We start from the raw sequence: 15,899 nt of genomic DNA on the forward strand, positions 1-15,899 counted from the left end.
AAATGATCATTTTACAATTTTTCTTTATGTCCACTTTCATAGGGTCTCAGAAAACATTTTCTAGCTAATTTCTGTTAACATGAAAGGTAATGTTTTCCAGTTCTGCATGTTCAATTCAAATATGCTAACAAAGTGCTTAAAATAACAGATGTTCCCTAAGATTCCATAGAAATAATTTTCCAAAAGCTGTACTATAGTTATAATTAAGAAATCAATTTTGGTCAGTGATGGATCACCTGTTCCATTTATCATTTAATCACAGTAGAAAGTAAGACCACATAATGACTTCCCCTCCCTTTTTAAGAGTTGTACAAAAACTATTTATAGGATTTTATCATAGAAAGAGTGAGTTTGTGATAAATGAGTGAGACAAAATCCTTTTCACACTAAAGCTGGCATGTTTCTCTTCAAGTCAAGCAAAATGGATTCATGGCTTAGAGAATTATTGAGGAAATTCAGAAGGACTTAGAAAGCCACACTTGACATTAGAGGAAAGTTGATCTTTATAAAATTGCCTGAATTTTTTTACATATCTCACTTGATGATTCCTAATGTTATAAGAATTCCTACTGTTTGTCTCCGGTTATTTCAAGATATCAGGAAGTTCTCAGGCAAATTTCAAAGAAAAATTAATTTTATAAATTTATAATTGTATCCAAACAACTTAGATGCTTATCACTCCATAGAGCCTTCCCTATTTCCACGTTGTAAAAGCAAGCTTTTTCCCTCTGTTCTCATGCTGTGCTTTGGCTTCTATTTCTCTAATGAGCTAATCCTGCTTGATCTCTTATTATAGTTGTTCATCCTTCATTTTCAAGGAAGACCAACGATATCATGACATTTGGGTAAAAAAAAAAAGTGCATGATTAACGATGCCTTGACTTTCATGTGAATCAGATTTAATAGATTTTATTAATTAATTAATTAATTAATTTTATTTAATTTAATTTGTTCTTCCAGAGTCATCAAAGTCCAGTGGGAGAACAAAAATCAAGATTACTGGCAATGGCCTGGGATTCAGTGGATGATCTTGGCGTCTTGGATGTCTGACCAAGCTCTAAGGGGCTTCACAGTGCCTACTCCAGTTATCTTCATGGCCAATGGAACACGTTGTTTTTATCTGCCCGTTCTACCCAGGAAAGTTTTCATGTAGTTGGGGGTAGACATTGCCCTAACTCATCAACTGTTTTGAGGTTTGTCATTTACCTTCAACCTGGTTTAATCTGGCTCCTGAGATGGTTTTACCTGAGATGGCTGATGTGCGTGTTTCGACTTCTTGGAGCCACAGGCAAAATTTTGGTGATGAATAGACACCAAAAGTGAACGTGTAGCCTTGAAAAGGGCTTGGCAAATGCCCACATCAGAAGTGCCAGTCCTGTCTGAATACCCCATATGCTCTATCTTGTATTATACTACTCTATGGATATGCCTTTCCCTCTACTTAACCGTAAATTCTCTGAGAGCAGGAATTAACTTGGTTTTATCTAGAATTTTTCTCTCTCCTATTGCCTAGCAGAGTACTCTTCACAGAAGAGGGGGTTAATAAAATCAGGGACAAGAACAACATGTGTGTGACTTCATTGATGTATAGAGTGACCAGAAGAGGGAACTATCACTGAAAATCTGCAACTTCGTGGCAATTTGTAGTCTTGGAAAGTTGTATAGAACACTAAAAAGTTAAATTACTTGCCCAGGGTCTCATAGTCAGTATGCATCAGAGGTGAGACTTGAACCTCTGTTTTACTAGTCTAAAGAGAGACTTCTACCCAAAAAGCAACTCTGCCTCTCAAAAAATACATGATGAAACAAACTGACACTTAGAGATCAAATAGATCATATCAAACTCGATTGGGAAGTGCTACATGGAGGATATGACATTTGAAATGGATTTTGGAATATACTGATTTTTAAAGGTAGGAAGTATGGAAGAAACTATTCCAGTATAATTGAATAATGAATTTGAAATGTATGTTCATGATATGGAGCATGAAATTATCATTTCATATTTCAAATCAACCTCCAGGAATTTCCATGGGACTAAAATTACACAGAGTAAACGTGAAAAGTATAAAACCCTATTCCAAATTCATATATTATTAATAAAAGATATGAAAACTAGATTTATCAAAAAAGATACATTCTTGCATGGTCTTTCATTTTCTAGTGTCACATTAGCAATTCTTTAAAATTGGAAAATCCTTATGTATTTATACATTTGTTCAATTTACAAAACTTAGATATCTTTATACTTTCAGTGTTTACGACAGTACCTAGAATATAGTAGGAACTTAATAAATGCTTGCTGACTGACATTTCTTAGGTTTTTAAGAACAGAACTGTTGGATAAAATTAGGTCCACCTATAGGGAATAATCATCACGTGAAGACAGGAGAAATAGTTCAGTTGCTAGTTTCATAGATCTTTGGGGGGGTGTATATCTTAGAATTTAATGAAGCATGATACATAAAACATGCTTCAAAGTTTTGACCAGTTGGAAACCTCATTAGCACTTGATTTTTTGCCCTAAGGCATAATAACCTTAGCTTCTCAAATGAGGAGTAAAAACATGTATGGGGTGGAGCAATGAGGGAGTGCAGAGGTGAAATACTGGGCAATGAAGAGTGCATGATGAGTGGTCTAATCTAACATGAAATATAAATTACAAGTTAATATGATAGGAAGTTGGCTACTGACCTGTATTTCTTTCCCTTTGAGGATCATTACCCAGCGCCATAATCTCTGGATCTAAAGCATTAGCAATCATTTGTTCACTAAATGAGTGTAGATTTCTGGTTAGGTATCACTTAAAATTTCATTTGGCAAATTTATTATCAAAATTCAAGTAGTATATATATATATACATCTCTATATCTGTCTTTATAACTGTATACTTGTATAACATATATTATATGTGTGTATGTCTGTGTCTGTACGTATGTGTGTGTGTTGAGAGAGAAAAAAAGAGGCAGAGACAAAATCAGAGAGACAGAGACAGAAAAAGAGAAAAACAGAGAGAGGTTTCTTAGTTTGGAAATTTGTGCACATATTGTTTATCAACACTAATAAAGTATAAAAAATAGGAAAAAATAAAAAAAAAAGTTTCCCAAAGGAAATTATTTTAATTGACCCTCTAAAAACCTTGAGTCAAGTTCAGCTCCAACACAGTTCATTGTCCTGGGGCAAGATAAATTAGCACATCTGCACCAAAGCTGTCACCAAAAGGGGAATAAAATAAATTATTCCAATACTAATCCATCAAATGAATATCTATATTCACAGCTAAATGTAACACAAGTCAAGGCAACAAGAACTTTGAAGACATTATAATACCTAGGAATAAAATATATCAAGTGAGCGTACATCACTCCAAATTAAGAAATAAATCTATATTATGCCAAGGGAGAATCAAGAGTTCTTCTTTTAAAACCTCTTTTTCTGGGCAAAAGTGTGAAGATAAACTTTCCATTCATATAATTTTACTTTAGGCTGCATACAACTTTCATACACAGAGATGATGAAACACCCAGAGCTGATGAAAAATTAATAAGAAGCTTGAGTGGCTAGGGCAAAGAAGTCAAAAGAAGCAGGTGTCTGTCAATATGATGCCTTCACTCTCCAATCAAGTCTTCTGAGGATCTCAAGAATGTTTGATTTCAGCATAATTATTTTCCATTTGTGGTTAAACTGACTTTACTCTTATTGCCCTAATAGGGCACCATTCAGAAGTGTGCATGCGTCTGTGTCTGTGTCTGTGTCTGTGTGTATCTGTGTATATGGGTGGATGAGGGGTAGGAGGCAGATAGATAATTAGGGGAGGTTAATGCTGATAGAAAATTAAAAGAACATTTATTCATTCTCTAAGAAATTGAATAGTTGTAAGTAGATGATGATGGAGCCCTTAAATATGTCTTGTTCTATCATGTTCATTTTCCACAGAAACACATATTTTACTTGTGTCATAAAAAAGTTCTTTCCAGAAAAAAAATAAGCCTCTCCAAAGTTTATGTGTCTTTTATCAACTTCAGATTATTGTTTTATTTTATTGGACAAAGCATATCTCTAATAATCTAAACAATTTTAATTTCTTCAGATAAAATACTCTCAAAAAAGAGTGATGTAAACCATTGTTCCTTTTGAGTTTATGCAAAAGCTGCTTAGATTTCTAAGGGATAAGGTTCAGCTGACCTATAATCTCCCTTATAGGTGAATATTTGCAACACAAAACCATTATCCTCTAATAATAAATGGGAATCTGCCTTCTTACATGTTATTGAGGATTTTTTTTATAAAACCATCTGAAGCTTCTTCTCTCTTTTTTTAATCTTCATTTCATTAGAAACCATGCTGGCATAAATATAATCGAAGTCCCCCCCCCTTTTAAATATGGCATACATCAAATTTGAATGTGGTCTCTAAGCTTTGATGGGGTTTTTTCCCACTTAGTCTCTATCTATTTTTCTTTCCTTTCAGATTTAGCAGCACAGCCTATATTCAAAACAATATTCTGGTTTTCCAGAGAAACACATCAGTCATTATTCAGGAAAAAGGGAAGGACCTTTAGCATAGCTCAAGAATAAAACTACTTCTACTCTGGCAATGTAAAACACAATTACAACTACTTATTGATTTCAGCCCATATAGCACAAATAATCCCAAACCTTAGGGAGAGTCAATTGTACTTGGTTTTAGAAGACATTTTTTCAACTCACTATAAGAATATAGACTATAGCAGTAACATGTTAAGTCCAACAAGGGCTGGGCTTGAAAACAGGAAGACCTAGGTTCAGATTCCATCCTTTGCCACTTATTAGTTTTGTGACCCCTGGTAAGTCATTCACCTGCCTGGGGTCAATCTACCAAATCGTTGAGGAGTGGTAATATGCATTAATTGAAGGAGTTCTCTATTTAGGGAAATCACTCATCTTTTGTATTTTAGAATTTAGTTCTATCTGATATTCTTGGAATTACTTTGCAAAAGTCAGTTATTTAGAAAGTTCTTCGGTTTCATCATTCTGTTTTCTTCTTCCTGATACTCTTTATCTTTTTCTAATTTTCCAAGATAATTTGAGTTATATCTGTAGAAATAATTGTTTTGACTTTTAAAGCCAGAAAGGTCCAGTTGTAGAAGCCAAATATGTGCTGGAGCCTAACATCTGCCTCCTTGAATGCCCTTCCAGCTTTTGAGGGACCATAGACTAAGCAGAGGAAGTGGCAAGGTCACCAGAATAGCTGAAGGCTGAGCAAAGAGTTGAGGCAGGCAATGGGCATTGACTTGTTACTTTCGGCTGGAGAATCCTTGCAAAACCAGAGTCAATATTGTACTATGTGGGATCTGGTGAACAGCTCTTCGTGCCTAAGTGAAAACTGTCAAATTCTTGGAAGATTCCACAAATTTCCTATTCTGCCCATGTAGAAATGTTCCAGTGGTATAAAGTCTTGAGTTCTTCAACTGACACCCTTGACAATCTGAGGATTAACTCAATCTCTGACTTTCTCTGTACAATAAAAAAGATAATCGTGTGCTATCTCATAATAATATGGCATGGCTTACCTAGTGACCAAAAATGTACTGAGAATAAGTCACACATGTGACTCCACAATTTAGCTCTCACCTTTGTATGCCAGTGTTGGCTTTCAATAAACATTATTTAGTTAGTCTTACCCCTTAATTATGCTCTGTAATTCAAAGATACAAAACTGCATTTGTGGGGGTCTCCCCTCTGCTGATGCATATCACAAACCAACCCCTATGCAAGCCTTAGTAGATAGTTTCATAAATTGTTATACCCTCTTCTTCCCTCCCTTCTCCCAAAGAATGTATACAATGGTCAACCTTCTATTATTTTGTCTCTCAGCTTAGCTAGACTGGTCTCTAAGTAACAGAGACATAGTGTGTCTCTGAATCCATTTTTTGGAGCCTTTTTAGCTTGTTATGGCTAGTGGTTGGGATCTGCTGGCATGGTCTTTGAGGGCCTAAGGTCTTGATCACATCATGATAAAGCATTAGAGTAGGCCTTTAGGGAGGCAGGTAAATTATGCATTATATATTTAATTCAGTATACTGGTGCTCATAGATATACTGCGATAAAATAGGTTTTTTTTCCAGATTTTCTTTTCCTCCGTAAAATAAAATAAAATAAAATGCTCTCCCACCTTTCAATCTTTTCCCCATAATTCATATTTCTGCAAATTGGGCAATTGGTCCTTACTAACTTTTTCACTGCAGCTCTCCTGCTGGGATGAGAATCATGCTGAGAGAGTGGAATAGCTTACAAACCACTTATTTCACACCATACACCTTGTTAGAAAAATTATAACTATAAATCTATGAAATAGGTTGATTCCCCACTGTCAAAAAAATGCTCAAACTACTAATGTTTTCTCTCCCAAGTTGGAAATTAATCTTACAAATCCAAGTGGAATATTTTCAAGAATGCAATAACTCTGTAGATGCTTTTCAATTGTAATATTTGAAACACAGGGAAGACAACTATGAGAGAGGCACACATGCGTGTAGAACTTGCTGTACTGTATAAACAAATCCCATTTACTCAAATATTTAGAAATTTGGGATGTTGCTTCTGGAAGAGGTCATGGTTACTGATGTCATTAATTCTTGTTGATATTATTATTGTTTTTGTTTCTGCTTTTATTATTTTTGTTTTAAGATATGATGAAGTCAACATGACGTAATTGAAAGAGTACTGACTACAATCATAAGGCCTGAGTCCAAATCCTGTATCTGTCACCTGTGTGACCTTGGTCAATTAACTTTATCAATCCAGGACTCAGTTTCCTGATTTGTAAAATGAAGTTATTCAAATATATGGTCTCTAAGGTACCTTCTAGTTCTGAATTTATGTTCTAATGATACTAAGAAATGGAACTACAAAGTGCAGAGGAAATATCAGTATCAGGGGGAAAAAAAATCATCATCAGGACAAGCCTCAAGAAATTGTCCATTTAAGCAAGGGCCATGGCCAGCTAGTATTTAAAGGTCTGGTTTCAAAGGATTTCTAATTCAAGTAAGAATCTATTCGTACTAGCAAGCCAAGAACTGGGGGAAAACAATTATCAGTTTTTGTCTGGTTACATACTCTGGAGTAGTCAAATAGCTATATTATAAGCAGAATGTGATAAATTCAATAAAAATGATAGCCACAAAATGTAGAGAGGAGGGAAAAACTTAAAATACTTTTTACATATCATTTTGGGGGAGCAATGACTGTGGAGAGCCCAGATTTGTGATTTCGTAGCTGTAGACAACTCCCAGAATAGAAACTTCCTCCATAGATGCAGATGCTAAAATTATCTATAAGTTATATCCTTTATGTGGCTGGGCACTGCAGAGTTAAACACCCATGTTTACAGATAGTATGTGTCAGATGTAGGAATTGATCCTGGGTTTTCATGACCCCAAGATTATCTATGTGTCCATTACACAAAATTAATTTTCTTGCATTTGTCTATGCATATGTACTGTTCACACACTTTGAAGCATTCCACATAAATGAAAAGCTACAAAAGAGAATGTTAAACAATTCCATTAAATAATGCATTGTAAAGATTTAGAGGGATTTTTTTTTCCTTAACCCCTGAGGCAGTCAGGGGTTAAGTGACTTGCCCAGGGTCACACAGCTAGAAAGTGTTATATGTCTGAGACTGGATTTGAACTCAGGTCCTCCTGAATCCAGGGCCAGTGCTCTATCCACTGTGCCACCTAGCTTCCCCGTAGTGGGATTGTTTTTAAATGTTTTAAAATTCATTTTATTTTGGTTTTGGTTTTGTTTTATGTCATGAACTGTGCCAAGCAGCAACATATTAGAAATGCAATTTCTTAGCTAATTTCTTAGAATACCTAGAGATTTTGACTTGCTTAGAGTCATAGGGCCAATACGTGGCAGACCTCTAGTCTATCTTCTTCTATACAGTTTCTATAGAAATCCAGATCAATATATTCTGTCACAATATTTCTCCTAAACTCTAGCCTTCATTTTAAAATTGGTTTTCTCAAACTCAGCATGTCCGAAAGAAAAGTTATCAGACAAACCTACTCCTCTTCTAAACTTCTCTATTTTCGTCAGGGTACCATCACCCTTCCAGTGATGGAAGTTCATAACCTTGGTTTCATCTCTTTTGCTCTCCCTTATACAGTGCATGCAGTTTTATTTTTTATCTTTGTACCTATAATACACAGCATAGTGCCTGTCTTAGAGTCCATACTTAATAAATGCTTATGGATTGATTAATTCTTTACTAGGCATCCCCTTTTTCCTCAAGTATTGTCTCCAAATAGGATGCCTTGCCAAAAGTCTCTCCCAAATTCAACACATCCTCCACATAGATACCAAAATAACTTTCTTAAAGCATTTGCCGTGTAGTCACTTTTTAGTCATGTCTGACTCTTTGTGATCCCACTTAAGTTTTCTTGACAAAGATACTGAATCATTTGCCATTTCCTTCTCCAGTTCATTTTATAGATGAGGAACTGAGGAAATAAAGTTAAGTGCCATGCCCAAGGTGCCATAGGCCAGATTTAAACTCACAAAAATAGTCTTCCTGACTTCCCGGCACTCTATCCACTGTGCCACCTAGATGCCCATCCTAAAGCACAGGTCTGATTATATTAACCACTTCTGCTCCACTCAATAAACTGTAACAATTCCTTATTATGCCCAGAGTAAGATAGACTAGTCTCTATGTATTCAAAGATCTATCCATCAACCTTTCCAAGGACAGTATACCTTATTTCCCCTCCAACCTGGCCTAGTTGTTTATCCTCACAGATAATACTTCTCTGTGCCTTTTGGGTGCCCTATGTGACTCATACCACTCCTCAATTCCAACACTTGGAGTTTCTAGATATTTTGAAGATTCAGCTCATGTTACCTTCTAAAGGAGACCTCTCGTGGTTCCCTCCATCATAGGAGTACTCTCTTAGCTCCTCAAAGTTGCTTTGTATATACCTACATGACACATGCGCATGTTAGCCACTACCCTCATGCCACTCCACATATAGACAGAATACCTTGAAGGCATATGCAGTTTTGTTTTTAATATATGCATCTATAGTATATAGCATAGTGCCTATTTTAGGGTCCATACTTAATAAATGATTATTGATTGATTAATTCTTTACTTGGCAGTCACCTCTGTTTCCATGCTGCCTCTCCATTTTGGAGTTAAACTACTACATATACATTATTCTGCATTGTTAACATTTCTATTCTACCTTCAAAAAACCCATATTGCTCCATTCTCTAGAGGGGAATTTCCCCTCGGCAGGAACGTGCACACAGCCTGAGGATTCTGTCACTTTGCCAACCACAAAAACAGCAAGGATGAGAGCATGAATGTTCCAGGTCCCATACTGCCCCAGGTAAGATTGCCATTGAAGAGTGTCAGCATTAGCAGCTTTGCCTGCATGTGTAAGAAGTCTTTGTCCTACATCTCATGCAGGGCAACTAACAGAAAATCAGCTTTTTTGTAACCTGAATTTACCTACCAGTGATATAACTTAGAATGAAAGCAACCTCCAAGTGGGTTCAAATTAACATTCCTGCTCCCTACACATAAACCAATCAATCAATCAAAAAGCATTTATTAGATATACTTTGTGTCAAACACTGTGCTAAGTGCTAGGAATTCAAAGGTAAAAACCGTCCGTATCCTCATGAAACTCACAATCTAACTGTGGAAACAACATACTAACAGCTACATAAAAGACAAATTATAGGTAGATAAATAAATAGAGATAGAGGGATACCTATGTATATACACAAGTTTACATATATATGTATATATATATATATATATATATATATATATAAATGTATATATATACACATATATGTATATATATAAGTTATACATAAATATAAATTATATATACAAGTTACATATATAGATGTAAGTTTTATATACACACATATAGATATGTGTGTGTATACAAGTCATACACACAGATTTAATGACTTAGACATAATTTTATGCATGAGTATTAAGGGGGATAAGACTTCTCACAGAATATGGAAGGAAGTAAGGAAAGGTAGGAAGCAGAGAGGAGGGAGAGAATTGAAGGAATGCAACAACCTTTGAAATTCCTTGAAGTCAGGAGATGAAGTGTCTCCTATGATGGTGCCAGTCAGTATGCAGCAGACTGAGAAACTTTCTACAGCTAGGACCCTTATAGATAAGCAGAATATCATATCTTCGTAGTCTAGAAGTTCCTAAGAGAAAAGAATGCTGCTTTTGCCATCCTACTTACTCATGTTCCTCCTCCCTTTCTTTCACCTTACTCCTCCCCTTGAGGGGATTAATCCTTTTCTCACCCCTATTGTTCCCTTCCTCCTCCCATGCCACTACCATTTCAGAGGGAATTGTCTTTCATTCTTCTCCTACTAATAAATATGCAAGCTTCTGCCTGGATTGTGAACTTCTTTGTACTTGACATAGGACTTCCACATATGTGTTCATTTCTCTTATAAGAAATTCAGTTGCAACACATATCTTACAGACTTGTGATTTCCTTTTTTGATTAACAAAGCTCTCATCTAAGGAACAGATTCAAGGAAGTGAAAATTCAAGCGCCTGACCATCTTCCTCACTAAAGTTTTAATATATAATCTCTTGATAACATCATTGATAACTGGTTCTATCAATTGGGTCATCAATTCACCAAAATTAAGTCACCAATTAGCTGGCTATATTGAATGTGCTACAGATTAGACCTGAAAATAGCTCTGAAACGGATAAACCAATAATTCAAAAATCCAGACTGATAACAGAGTTACATGTAATGAAGTAGAATATAGTGTTGTTCTGTGATTCACAACCATATCAGTTTCACAAGGAGAATGTTTACTATTATAAATATACACTATTATGACATTTTGAAATTTGGGATAATTGGAAAGGGCCACAGAATTCACCAAAATTACACACCTTCTTGACTTCCTCTATTAAATTCCAAGGCCAGTACATCGTCCATTTGTACTACTTCACATCTTATAAGGGACAATATAACCTATATCATATGGAGCTTTTAAAAAAATGAGCAGTAGGATTTTAGGCAAGTTGACCTACAGAAATAAAAAATGAGTTTTGCTGAGGAGTTATTTAATGAAAACTATCAAGTACATGGACTACCTGTCCATTTTTTAGCTGAATGACAAGGATACAAACTCACCACAATGACTTCTATTAAGGTGAGAAAATAATCATTAAAGATAACTATAAAAAATTGAGACACACAAACATTTCCAAAAAGAAGAATCATTACCTATCCTGTATTGATGGGCCTACAAAAGCCTTGACTTGAGAATATATAGCTTTTCAGTAAGCAAAGAGAAACATGAGAGAGAGAGACAGAGAGATAGAGACAGAGACAGAGACACAGAGACAGATAACCTATCACTTCTATAGCTTATAAAAATGATGAAGAATCTCAGTGTTTCCTGCTGTTTTCCCTTCCTCTGCCTTTGGGAAAAAAAATAAATGGCAGTACAAGAAGGTAGATACTACTAATCTGAGGGAAAAGAAATATCTGCTTCAAGTGCAAATCTGCCTAAACAAGAGCTCTGTATTTCATTTCTTACTAGCATTTCGGGTCTAGTCAGGTAATATGCTCTGAATTACTTTCCTTCTTGTTAGAATCTAAGCCTATTCACCTTTATTTTTAAGGTTGTATACAACATGATCCCTTGTGTGTTAAAAGATCCCACACATAAAAATTAATGAAAGTGTCCCTTTTTTTTCAAGGCATAACTTAGTTTTGAATCAAGATCTTATCACAATCACAAGGAACAGTCATTTTCTTAATCCAGTCAACAGAAATTGGCAGGGTCTTCTCTTGGTTTGGCCAGAAATCAGAGGGGGTAGAAATTGCTCATTTGCTACTGTTCCTTATTAAAACTTCTATAATATAATGTAATGTCAATTGATACTTGTAATATTGTCAAGGATGACTTAGGGCCAAACAGGCTTTTAATTTTAACTATCTCCATCTATCCTCCCAAATCTCTGTCTTTTGTTCTCTATCTCTGACTGTCTTACTCTTTTTCTCTTTATCTGTGTCTCTGTCTCTTTCTGTCTCTCTTTCACTTTGAGTCTGTATCTCTCTCTCTCTCTCCATACATATATACACACATCCTCCACAAAACACGTAATTATTAAATAGATTGCAAATTATATTCTTTGACATATGTATTATCTACAAATCCTTTCCTCCTCCTTGCCTTCCACCCAATTATTGATTGAGTTAATCTCTTTTAACCATTTCTAGTAAAATGAGCTAAATGAAGTCTTATACTTAGAGATGTGGCTATATGTACCTTTATTAGAAAAAGATTTGTAAGTCTGCAGTCTCACTGAATTAAGAGTGTAAGATTGAAGCCAAAAGGCTGATACAGATTCAGGCTTCATTAAGAGAGGCAAAATGTCTAGTATGTTGGAGGTGCTAATACCTCTGTACTCTACTCTTGTGGCCTCATATATGAAGTTTTATGTTCAGTTCTGAGTACCAGGTGCTAGGATAATAATGATAGGGTGTAGACTATACAGAAATGGGCAATAAGGATATAGAGGTGCTGAGACTTCATAGCATAGGTGGATTAATTGAAGTAATTGGGATATTTAGACTGAAGATGAAGATTCTGATGACAAAGGGTAGGAGGATAGGGAAAGATACCCTCATAACTATGATCTTGATTAAAAAGGCCTTCATATGAAAGAGATATTATTCTTCTATGTTCTTCTAGAGCAGAATTAGAAGAAATGAGTGGAAGTTGTGAAGAAAATTTGATAGCAATTAAAGCAGCCCAAAAGTGGAATGAGAAATACTGAATTTCACATCACTGGAGGTCTTCTAGCAGACACTGTTTTGTTTGTACTAGATGGCCTCTGATGTTCCTTCTCCTTAGAATTTTTTGCACACACACTTGTGTGGAATTCTGCAAATTTAGTGTCATACACTTAATTCAGTGTAATTAACACAGTGTAATCTGTCAATGGTAGCTTGTGATGAATTTCAAAATTAATAAAGAAACTCTTTCACCTGGATGCTGCATTGTATATAATTCATGAGATTGGTTAACACTTTATTTCTAGATATGTTACGCTTCATTTTATCATAACGTTCAGAAGATCATTGAAATATGTTATCTCTGTCATCTATAATTTGTAATGCATGGTAGATAATACCTTGTTTGAAAAGAACCCATAAGATTTCATTTTTCTTCTACTGAATCCAATGCATGTTCAAAATTAAGTAATAGTAAGGCACAAAGGGATATTAGTTTTTCTTCAAGCTTTGTGAAATGAGGTGGCTAAAGATGTAGTCTGCTATTGAAAAGCAAGAATGAAAGTTTAGTTTATCTATTCTTTTCTCATATTTTCATCAAGAATACCCTTTGTACAAACCATTATCATAAAGATTTCATGAAATAGATACTGAAATAGTCACATGTGTTGGTAATTGCTAATGTCTTCTTAGGAACATTTTTAAGCAAAGAATGTCATTGATAATTTTTTTCCTGCTTTTTTTTTTCATTTTCTCTCTTTTAAGCTATATTGAAAACTAATCCCCAAACACTTATAAAATTGTGTCACCTCTGGGTCAAATTGATTCAGTATATACGTATACACACATACATACACACACACATACACACACACATATAACATACATATATGTATATGTGTGTATGTGTATATATACATATGCATATATATGCACATATATATGTGTGTATATATATGTATATATATATGAATTTCCTACTGATTTCCTTAAGTGCTATTGATTTTTCTTTCATAGTCCATGAGGTAACATTCCTTCCAATATGGAGAATACATTAATAAATCCCAGTAAAAATAGACTACCAAGGAAATGCCAATAGATCTGTTCAATTTTACATCTACTTGTTATACTTCTTTAAATTTCCTTTACACATACACTCAGGGTGATTCTACTTGTTTTATGTTTTACAACAAGTTTCATGAGACCTAGTTTTCCCCTCAACTGCTTTTTTTTTTAATGCTAATTGAAGCAACAGTTCTATAATCTTCCATCTTCTCCTCTGTGATGTTTTGCAAAGAAATTTGTGCTCCAAACCTGTATTGTTGCCCTTGGCTGTCATGCCTCTCTGCTTGGCAGGGATATTTACTGTTTGCTGACTGAGATGGATTCTGGGCTCTTTCTGCTTCCTTGTTATGGCAATTGCTTCACATTGCTTCAGTTTCTCAAAGAAATGGTGATAGAGTCAGAAGAAATCATTAGGAAAAGTTAGTGTTGATTGCTAGGGCAGGAGATGATCTGATATTTCTTGGCCATCTCTAAGTGACAGAAATCTCTAGTGATTTAACTGGCTATATTTCTTCTCATAAGATTTTTTTTTCAATGCTAATGTGAAAGCAAGGCAATGGGAGTGTGGTGCTACAAGATAAATTCAACATGGCTAAAAACGGATTGTGGCAGGTGGATGAAAGCAGGTCCCAATTAAGATTCATTTGCTTTTCTAGCACAGGCACTATGCTTTTCCAAATAGAGAGCTCTTTCGATGTTAGGGAAAATGATGTGTATTTTGGACTCCATAAAAAAAGAGCTGTGAGAAATGTGTATTTCCTTTCCATATTTTGCACTTCTTTCTTCTTTATATTTAGTATTTTTAGTGCTTTTTTCAAGAAGCATTTTGTTCCTTTTAATTCTGTGCCATTGTTTATGCTGGATTTGTTGTTGTTGTTTTTGCATTTACATTCCACGGAGAAATCATACTTAACAGTCTAAAATCCCAGAGCTACATCAGGATAAAAGATGTGATTTATAAACACATAATAGTCGTTTTTGATACTTTTCATCATTAGTCAAGCTGAGAGAACAAATTGGAATTTGAGTTTCTGGTGGGCTTTCTGAAGGGATCCTTAGATAAATGTAGCCACAGATAAAAGATAATTCCAATTAAAAGATAATGGATATTACACACAATTGCGAATGTGGCCAAGTCAAAGTCTTTGAAAATAAATGTCTTTATGTGAAAAACCACAGAGTTAAATAAAATAATCACAGGGAATTTATTTTCTCCTTTCTGATCATACATCTACTCCACCTGTCCATTTCCATTTTCAGAAGGAAATAGGATTTCTGATTTAAATAATTAAAAAAAAAACTATCCAGGTACTCACAGACTAAAACAGAGGCAAAAAGTTAAAATGAACATGTAACTGTGATTATAGTAGCCCTTCACAACTTAATTTTTCTTTGTGTTTTACAGTGGAATTGTGTTTGCTAAGAAATTCATAGCCCCATAGAAGATATGCACTTAATAGGTAGTATCTGATGGTAATGGTGATGCTGATTTTTTAGTCAATTAGTCATGTTCCATTTACCTAAAATAAGAAGTGGTCTGACTAGGAAGAATTCTAGTAAGTTGGTCAGTGGAGAGAATGGGACTATTGCCTTATGCTTTCTAAATAACATGACACCATACACATTCAAAGTGCTATACCTAGTACACACAGAAACAACCAAAAAACAAGATTCTAAAGGCAGATTAAAAAGCTGTTGCCAAAGGAAGAATCCTGTTAGTTGAGGGGGAATAACAAGGTCTCTGACTACAGAGCAATGAGTTTGGAATCAGAGGATGTGGGTTCAAATACTGACTCTGCCTCATACTACATGTCCAAATCTGAGCAAATCATTTACTCTCTCTGGACTTAGTTTCTTTCTCTGCAAAATGAAAATGTTGGACTAAATTGACTTCAAAGGACTTCCAGATCAAATCTAAAATCTTATAAAATCCTATAAACACTACTTCCTAATGTATTTCAAATTTGACTATGTCAGGTAGATGTGGAAAAGTAAATTAAAAAAAAAAAACAAACTGCACTCCTAGATAGACTAT

This window comes from Phascolarctos cinereus, unplaced genomic scaffold (genome assembly GCF_003287225.1).
Source record: "Phascolarctos cinereus isolate Bilbo 61053 unplaced genomic scaffold, phaCin_HiC Scaffold_5;HRSCAF=322, whole genome shotgun sequence".
Classification (NCBI taxonomy): Eukaryota; Metazoa; Chordata; class Mammalia; order Diprotodontia; family Phascolarctidae; genus Phascolarctos; species Phascolarctos cinereus.